At 40.8% G+C, this 9,406-nt stretch overlaps 1 non-coding gene across 1 annotated transcript; it reads left to right on the top strand.

Moving 5' to 3' along the window:
- The first annotated feature begins 503 nt into the window (after window positions 1-503).
- On the top strand, window positions 504-694 carry LOC141192403 (U2 spliceosomal RNA). Its single transcript, XR_012265876.1, has one exon. It is a non-coding gene; the product is annotated as a U2 spliceosomal RNA (small nuclear RNA).
- Window positions 695-9,406: the final 8,712 nt, after the last annotated feature.

Here is a 9,406-nt window from a genome sequence, read left to right as displayed (position 1 = left end):
TATGGGATTGTGATTTTGCATATGATGTGTGGAAAGGTATGGGAAGTCTATGTAATGAACTGGCAGGAGTGACGTATGTAAATTGGAAGGTTGCAATGTTCGGTATGGGTGCTTGTAGTAGGTTCAAAGACAGAGTTCTGTGGCTTTTGACAGTGTGTGTGATAGAAAGTTTATGGGATGCAAGAAACTTGTTAGTGTTTAAAAGGAAAACAATGTCGGTAAATGAGTGTTTAAAGTTGATTCTGTCAAGGATGTATGTGATCTATCTATGGGATAAAAAGTGTGGAAATATTATTGATGCAGAAGGAATATGGAAGTTCAAGAAATGGAGATTTCTTGTAAAGTACAAATAGAATAAGTAATTTTGTTGTAGTTCCTTTTTGGTTCAATTCAAAATCCTTTAAAAAATTTTATAAAAAAAAATAAAAATAAAAAATCCATGATATGATGAGAGGTTGCCTATCATACAAGCTTGCATGAGCCAATTTGATAAAGCACAGCCAATCTGACATGGGAAAAAAAAAAAAAAAAAAAAAAAAAATCTGTTCTTATCAGTTTAATATCTGATACGTCCCCTATCTGGGGACCATATATTAAATGGATTTTTACAACAGGGAGATGTAAAAAGAGCTTGCTCTGTCCACTCCACGCATTGACCTGGTATTGCAGCATTTCCAGGACCGGTGCACTCATTCTTTAATGCAGTTTCTAAAATCAGAAAGAATTGAATTCAATGCTTTTTGTTGCTTTTGCTTGTTTGTCGGATTTTTGGATGGACTTTTTGGCTTTGCTTTTCTTCTCCTCATTGGATTTTTCATGTTAAAAGTTGCAGAAGCCAGATGACAAACTCATTTTGGCTCAACTTCAGCAACTCTGCATTGCATTGCCATGTACTGTACTGCAATGCTATCTATCTAGCTCTCCCCCTTTATTTCCTTTTGGATAAACAGCCATATTAGTCAAGCATTTTGGAGCTTTCCCCTACCTAACTAACTAACTAACTAACTAACTAACTACAGGTGGTGAGATAAGCTGCACAATATAATTGTCTTTTCAGTATATTGTTGCACACACACCATCTATTTAGCAAATGCCCTTGTTATCAACTGCAGCCTTTTAAACTCACCTGAGCTAACAGGTATGTGCGCTGGTTACTCTGCTGCACTTAAAATTTATTTTTTGGCTTGCTACAATGGCTTTTCTGAAGCGTTGTCTCCCTCTGGTGGAACACTGACTTCTTTAATTTCAATATATATAGACCTATAAGAATGGTACACCCCAGAAAATACGATGAGTGCAAACAGATAGATTAAAAGGTATATATTTTATTAGAATACATTAAAAAAACACTACAAAAGTATAAGATACAGGTAAATAGGTATGAAAGTGAGAAATACATGAAAAAGACGATCACAGAAGGGCATAGGGGCTAAATAGACAGTGCAAAAGAGATCCTCTATGTAAATTAGCACAGAAAAAAATAGTGTACATCATTAAACGTGCAAGCATGCATGGGCTCATATAATGGTACCACTGTGCTACATATAACTACCAATGTCAATTAAAGCCACTAGTATATGGGTATATTTATGCGTTTATTCAAAAAATAATAAATGTAAGTGACGCTTACCCATGTCTGTCCACTGTGATCGCGCCCCGACGCGCGTTTCGCGTGGTGGGCTTCCTCGGGGGGCAGTGTGATGTGTATGTAGTCACCGTGTCTCTTTATATATCCCTCCTTGCCGCAGCCATTGGTAGCGGCGCACGCAAGCGGGGTCCCGGTATCCACACACCATTTCCGGCTATCCTGATGACGGCGCGGGTCAGGAAAGCATTTCCTGTGACGTCACTTCCCGCGTCGCATCATATGGATGCCGTAGATGGAAATGGTATTGCGGGAGCCCGCTACGCGTGCGCACATCCAATAGGCCATCTTTCTTGTGGGCAAAAGGTGAAAGGCAGGACTTATTCTTTGTTCAATCAAAAACCAGTATAATGAAATATTTAAGAATAGGGGACCGGGAGTGGAGCTTAAAAAGACAGCAAATAAGACAGTCACAGTTCATATAAGAAGAAAAGAAAACATATACATCTCATTACATGGGACAACCCTCAAATATATGTCAGCATATGTGGTCCCAAAGGGGATAGTCCCATATTTCCTCTGCATTTCCAGACATGTGACTGTATTTTTCTCTTTTTCCTCCCCTTTATAAGCGCTCCATTTCTTACACGGTCCCATAGAAATATACAAGGTTGAAATCACGTCCATCGATAGGTAGGGCATATAAATAGACATCAAATCGTATCCAACTATAAAGTATGAGAAAACAAATAAGTAAAAAATATATATAATAATAATTATTTAAAACATAACATACACTTTAAAAACAGATAGGAGAGAGAGGTGTATTGAATAACGCGGATTGATTTTTATAAAAAAGGTGAAAATGATAGCTTTTCATTAAGTCCAGATGGGGACATGGTATTCAAAGTAAAGATCCAACGACATTCTCGTTGGGCCAAGATTTTCTTTCTGTCACCACCCCTGATGCCACAAAGAACTCTATCTATTCCAATGAATTTGATTTCATCAGTGTTACACTTATGATATAACCTAAAGTGTTTCGGGATGGTTTTCAATATAGAGATATCCTCAGCTGTACTCGCAGCTTTAATATCCCTAATGTGTTCTCTCACTCGTATGCGGAACTCACGAGACGTGAGTCCCACATAATGGAGGTTACAAGTACAAGTGGCCCGGTAAATGATGTAGCTCGTGCTACAAGAAATATAGTGAGTGATCCGGTAGTCCCTACCCCCATCAGAGGATCCAAAATTAGTGGCTCTATTGATGTTTCTGCATGCCATGCAAGATCCACATGGAAAGCAACCCCATCTCTGCAGACCAGCACCAAACAGATTCGGAGGATTTGCCACATAATGGCTCCTTACAAGGATATCCTTTTGGAGAGCCATTAAGCGGGGTTACCATCGTGCCAAAAAAACATCGAGAGATTTATTATTGGCGAATAAAAGCAAAAATAATAGGAAAGACCCTCCTCTAAGATTTATCTCCACGTATAATAATCAATGGGTAAAGATGAGACAAACATTACAAAAATATTGGTCAATACTTACCTCAGAACCAACCTTGAGGAGAATTCTCTCTGATTACCAATTGCTCACTGCAAGGAAGAGTCCCAATTTGAAGGATATCCTTGTAAGGAGCCATTATGTGGCAAATCCTCCGAATCTGTTTGGTGCTGGTCTGCAGAGATGGGGTTGCTTTCCATGTGGATCTTGCATGGCATGCAGAAACATCAATAGAGCCACTAATTTTGGATCCTCTGATGGGGGTAGGGACTACCGGATCACTCACTATATTTCTTGTAGCACGAGCTACATCATTTACCGGGCCACTTGTACTTGTAACCTCCATTATGTGGGACTCACGTCTCGTGAGTTCCGCATACGAGTGAGAGAACACATTAGGGATATTAAAGCTGCGAGTACAGCTGAGGATATCTCTATATTGAAAACCATCCCGAAACACTTTAGGTTATATCATAAGTGTAACACTGATGAAATCAAATTCATTGGAATAGATAGAGTTCTTTGTGGCATCAGGGGTGGTGACAGAAAGAAAATCTTGGCCCAACGAGAATGTCGTTGGATCTTTACTTTGAATACCATGTCCCCATCTGGACTTAATGAAAAGCTATCATTTTCACCTTTCTTATAAAAATCAATCCGCGTTATTCAATACACCTCTCTCTCCTATCTGTTTTTAAAGTGTATGTTATGTTTTAAATAATTATTATTATATATATTTTTTATTTATTTGTTTTTTCATACTTTATAGTTGGATACGATTTGATGTCTATTTATATGCCCTACCTATCGATGGACGTGATTTCAACCTTGTATATTTCTATGGGACCGTGTAAGAAATGGAGCGCTTATAAAGGGGAGGAAAAAGAGAAAAATACAGTCACATGTCTGGAAATGCAGAGGAAATATGGGACTATCCCCTTTGGGACCACATATGCTGACATATATTTGAGGGTTGTCCCATGTAATGAGATGTATATGTTTTCTTTTCTTCTTATATGAACTGTGACTGTCTTATTTGCTGTCTTTTTAAGCTCCACTCCCGGTCCCCTATTCTTAAATATTTCATTATACTGGTTTTTGATTGAACAAAGAATAAGTCCTGCCTTTCACCTTTTGCCCACAAGAAAGATGGCCTATTGGATGTGCGCACGCGTAGCGGGCTCCCGCAATACCATTTCCATCTACGGCATCCATATGATGCGACGCGGGAAGTGACGTCACAGGAAATGCTTTCCTGACCCGCGCCGTCATCAGGATAGCCGGAAATGGTGTGTGGATACCGGGACCCCGCTTGCGTGCGCCGCTACCAATGGCTGCGGCAAGGAGGGATATATAAAGAGACACGGTGACTACATACACATCACACTGCCCCCCGAGGAAGCCCACCACGCGAAACGCGCGTCGGGGCGCGATCACACTGGACAGACATGGGTAAGCGTCACTTACATTTATTATTTTTTGAATAAACGCATAAATATACCCATATACTAGTGGCTTTAATTGACATTGGTAGTTATATGTAGCACAGTGGTACCATTATATGAGCCCATGCATGCTTGCACGTTTAATGATGTACACTATTTTTTTCTGTGCTAATTTACATAGAGGATCTCTTTTGCACTGTCTATTTAGCCCCTATGCCCTTCTGTGATCGTCTTTTTCATGTATTTCTCACTTTCATACCTATTTACCTGTATCTTATACTTTTGTAGTGTTTTTTTAATGTATTCTAATAAAATATATACCTTTTAAGCTATCTGTTTGCACTCATCGTATTTTCTGGGGTGTACCATTCTTCTTATAGGTCTATATATATTGTTATATGGTTAAATCACCACTGTTTCCATGAATGGGACATTATGTGAGTTTATTACCCGTTGCGTAGGTAGTATGCATATATTCTTTAATTTCAAGCCTGCAGACTATAAAAAAATAGCCCCCCCCAAAAAAAGTTTGGTTGATTGGTCTGTGGCGTTCTTTTAAAGTGTTGCTTATGGTGTTCTCTGTGAGCTTCTCAATGCTGTTTAGCCAGTCAGGTATCCGGCCTGCAGTAGATGGAATGTGGCAATGGAACACTGGCTGCGCGTGTCACAATAGGCTCTGAGCCTTTATATACCTGCGCACGGCAGCAGCCACCTTCAGTCTGCTGCTGGACAGCCAGCAGCAGCAGGAAAGGTAAGTAATCAGCAACACCCCTGCTAAGGGTAGACAGCTGCTCGTTCCCCCCCCCCCTTAATTGGTTCTCCTCCCTACCACTGGTGTTGAGGCGGGCGGGAACAGCAGAGGGTGAGGGTGCTGTGCTAAAATAGGTGGAGTTATGCAGATCTAAAACGTGTGGATTGTGGCATCAGCAAGCCGAAAAGTGCAGGCATGTAAGGGATCTAGAGGTTGACAACATGTCTTCGTAACGGGAATCCAGGCGCCCATCTGCACAAATAGACTTTTCGGAATCCGAGGGTGGCACCCTGGGCCAAAACCAATTCTGGTTATCGCGAGTCAGAGTGACTCGTTAAATGGCACCTACGTATTATTACAACATGGCGATCACGCACTGTAACCCCAGCGATCGCAGCATTTAGCGACTGAACAGAGACAGAGAAGCCCCTCTACTCTTGGATCGGACACACCACGCCATCAGCACAGGGTCCCGATCGTTGCCATAGTAAGTTACTTGAATCATGCTCAGTGCATGATCAAAGTAACTTGTGTCTGCTGCACTGACAGGTTATAATGCACAGCAGTGATCCTACACTGCTATATATTATAGCTGCGATCAGATTGCAGAAAGTGTAAGTCCCATAGTGGGACTAAGTAAAAAAGTGGAAAAAAAACAACAACAACAATAAAAGAAAACATATTTGGTATCGCCGCGTCCGGAACGACCTGACATATAAAACTGTCCCACTAGTTAACCCCTTTAGTGAACACGGTAAAAATAAAAAACTAAGCAAAAAACATTGCTTTATCATCAAACATCAAGTGGAATAAAACGTGATCAAAAAGACAAATGTAAATAAAAATGGTACCGTTGAAAACGTCATCTTGGCCTGCAAAAAACAAACTGCCATACAGCTCCATTAGGGGCTCCCCAAACACGACATGGCGTCCGCTAATTATTCAAGCAAATTTTACATTCAAAAAGTCAAATGGCGCTTTTTTCCTTCTGAGCCCTGCCGTGCGCCCAAACAGTGGTTTTCCCCCACATATGGCGTATCGCTTACTCAGGAGAAATTGCACAACAAATGGTATGGTGAAATTTCTCCTGTTAACCTTATGAAAATGCAAAATTGGTGGCTGAAAAACATTTTTGCGGGAAAAATTTGAAAATTGTATTTTTACGGCTCAATGTTATAAACTTCTGTGAAGCACCTGGGGGTTCAAGGTGCTCAGCACACATCTAGATAAGTTCCCTGAAGAGTCTATTTTCCAAAATGGTGTCACTTGTGGGGGGTTTCCACTGTTTAGGTACATCAGGGGCTCCCCAAACACAACATGGCGTCTGCTAATTATTCAAGCAAATTTTACTTTCAAAAAGTCAAATGCGCTCCTTCCATTCCAAGACCTGAAACATGAGGTCAGTGAAAAACCTTTATTTCACAAGCAATTGGTTACATGGTGGCACTGCAGAAGCGGGTGCCCACACTACATAAAATACAGTGATTGTATAAATACACAAATAGTTAATATAAAATATATATATTAATATTATGTCATGTGCACGCGCACAGACACGGGTGTGATCCTGAACCACAAAGGAGCAAGTATGTACAAGTATAATGAGGCCAAGCGTATAAAGCAATATACCTAGTGCAGCATGTCAATGATACTGGGGTAGCCTAAAAATAATAAAATATAGGTGAGCTTAACTGTATAGCATAAGATGATTGTAGATATAAAGTGGCCTCACACAGGCGGCGAGTCAACTGATGGGACCAGGGAATGAATCCCTCTGGTAAAAATTTAAATAGAGTCAATGACTAATGAGTGTAATGTAAGGTATAGAGTATTCCAAAGAGAGGGAAGGGGGATGGGAAACAATGGACACAACACCAGATCAATGGCCGACAGTGTTATATATAAGAATGGGGCTTAATGACCGGCTGTGGAGAGAAGTGCCCAGAAGATGCTGGTTAGATGTTAGAGGACGTGTTCAACATGAGGGCCAGGTCAAAACTTGTAGACAAGACAAGATAGGTAATATGCCTTATACTTCTGCTCTACGTGGTCCAGGGTACCGAGTATGCGCCACACTCTGTACCCTGGACCACTTAGGTAATATGCCTTCTATGACGTCATGTTCAGTGTTTCTGCTTTGGGTTTTGGCTTGCAAAACGCAGATTTCATTAGAATAGATTGTGGACTCCATTAGCTGAGCCCCTGAGGTGGCAGAAACACCCCCCCCCCCCCCCCCGGTGACCCCATATTGGAAACTTCACTGCCTAAGGAATTCATCTAGGGGTGTAGTAAGTATTTTGAACCCATAGGTGCCTTACAGACTTTTATAACATTTAGTCATGGAAATATGACATTTTAGTGGTAAAAATGCAATTTTTGTATTTGCTACAAATTTGTCAGGTACACAAGGGTTAATAGGTGATACTGAACCCCATAATTTATTAAATAATATCTCCTGAAAGCGGTGATGTCCTATATGTCGTCAGAAATTAGTTAGCCCACACCTCAGGGGCCACTCATTGCCATGGTGACTCGATGTCATCATGACAACATCCGGGTGACCAGAGCTAACAAGTTATTTAGGTCATGTGCAGCACTAACAGTTATAAAGCATAGCAAAGCTCCTGAATACACACACACACACTTATATATATATATATACACACACACACATACATGCAGTTGTACTCAAAAGTTTACATACCTCGGCAGAATTTTTCATGTTTTGGCCTTGTTTCAGAGAATATGAATGATAAAGTTTTTTTGTTTTCTCCCCTCATGGTTATTGGTTGGGTGAAGCCATTTATTGTCAAACTACTAAGTTTTCTCTTTTTATATCTTAATGACAACCAAAAACATTCAAATGACCCTGAGCAAAAGTTCACATACCCTGGTGATTTTGGCCTGATAACATGCACAGAATTTGACCCAAATGGGTTTGAATGGCTACTAAAGGTAACATCCTCACCTGTGACTTGTTTGCTTGCAATCAGAGTGTGTGCATAAAAGCTGAGTGAGTTTCTGGGATCCAGACAGACTCTTGCATCTTTCATCCAGCCACTGACGTTTCTGGATTGAGAATCATGGGGAAAGCAAAAGAATTGTCAATGGATCTACGGGAAATGGTAGTTGACCTGTATAACACAGGAAAGGGATACAAAAAAAAATATCCAAGGAATTGATAATGCCAGTCAGCAGCATTCAAACTATGATTAACAATTGGAAAATCAGGGGCTCTGTAAAAACCAAACCACGCTCAGACCAACAAAAATTTCGGCCACAACTGCCAGGAAAATTGTCTAGGATGCAAATAAAAACCCACAAATAACATTAGCTGAACATCAGGACTTTCTGAAAACTATTGATGTGGCAGTTTCAAGATGCACAATAAGGAGGCACTTGAAGAAAAATGGGCTGCATGGTCAAGTCGCCAGAAGAAAGCCATTACTGTGCAAATGCCACAAAGTATCTCACCTAGAATACGCCAAACATCATAGAGACAAGCCTCAAAACTTCTGGAACAAGGTAATTTGGAATGAGACCAAAATTGAACTTTTTGGCCACAATCATAAACGTTACATTTGGAAAGAGGTCAACAAGGCCTATGATAAAAAGGAACACCATTCCTACAGTAAAGCACGGAGGTGGATCGCTGATGTTTTGGGGATGTATGAGCTACAATGGCACAGGAAACTTGGTAAAAGTTGAAGGAAACATGAATGCCGCACGTTATCAGCAAATACTGGAGGCAAATTTGCCCTCATCAGCCCGGAAGCTGCGCATGGGGACCTACTTGGACGTTCCAACATAACAATGATCCAAAACACAAGCCCAAGTCGACCTGTCATTGGCTACAGCAGAACAAAGTGAAGGATCTGGAGTGGTCATCTCAGTCTCCTGACCTCAATATCATTGAGCCACTCTGGGGAGATATCAAGCGCGCAGCCCAAGAATTTACAGGAACTGGAGGCTTTTTGCCAAGAAGAATGGGCAGCTTTACCATCTGAGAAATTAAAGAACCTCATCTACAACTACCACAAAATACTTCAAGCTGTCATTGATGTTAAAAGGGGGCAATACACGCTATTAAGAACTGTGGTATGTGAACTTTTGA

The sequence above is a fragment of the Phyllobates terribilis genome, unplaced genomic scaffold (assembly GCF_046119375.1).
Source record: "Phyllobates terribilis strain yellow unplaced genomic scaffold, ASM4611937v1 Scaffold_60__1_contigs__length_8166268, whole genome shotgun sequence".
In the NCBI taxonomy this organism is placed as follows: domain Eukaryota; kingdom Metazoa; phylum Chordata; class Amphibia; order Anura; family Dendrobatidae; genus Phyllobates; species Phyllobates terribilis.
This window is presented reverse-complemented; position numbering and strand designations above follow the sequence as displayed.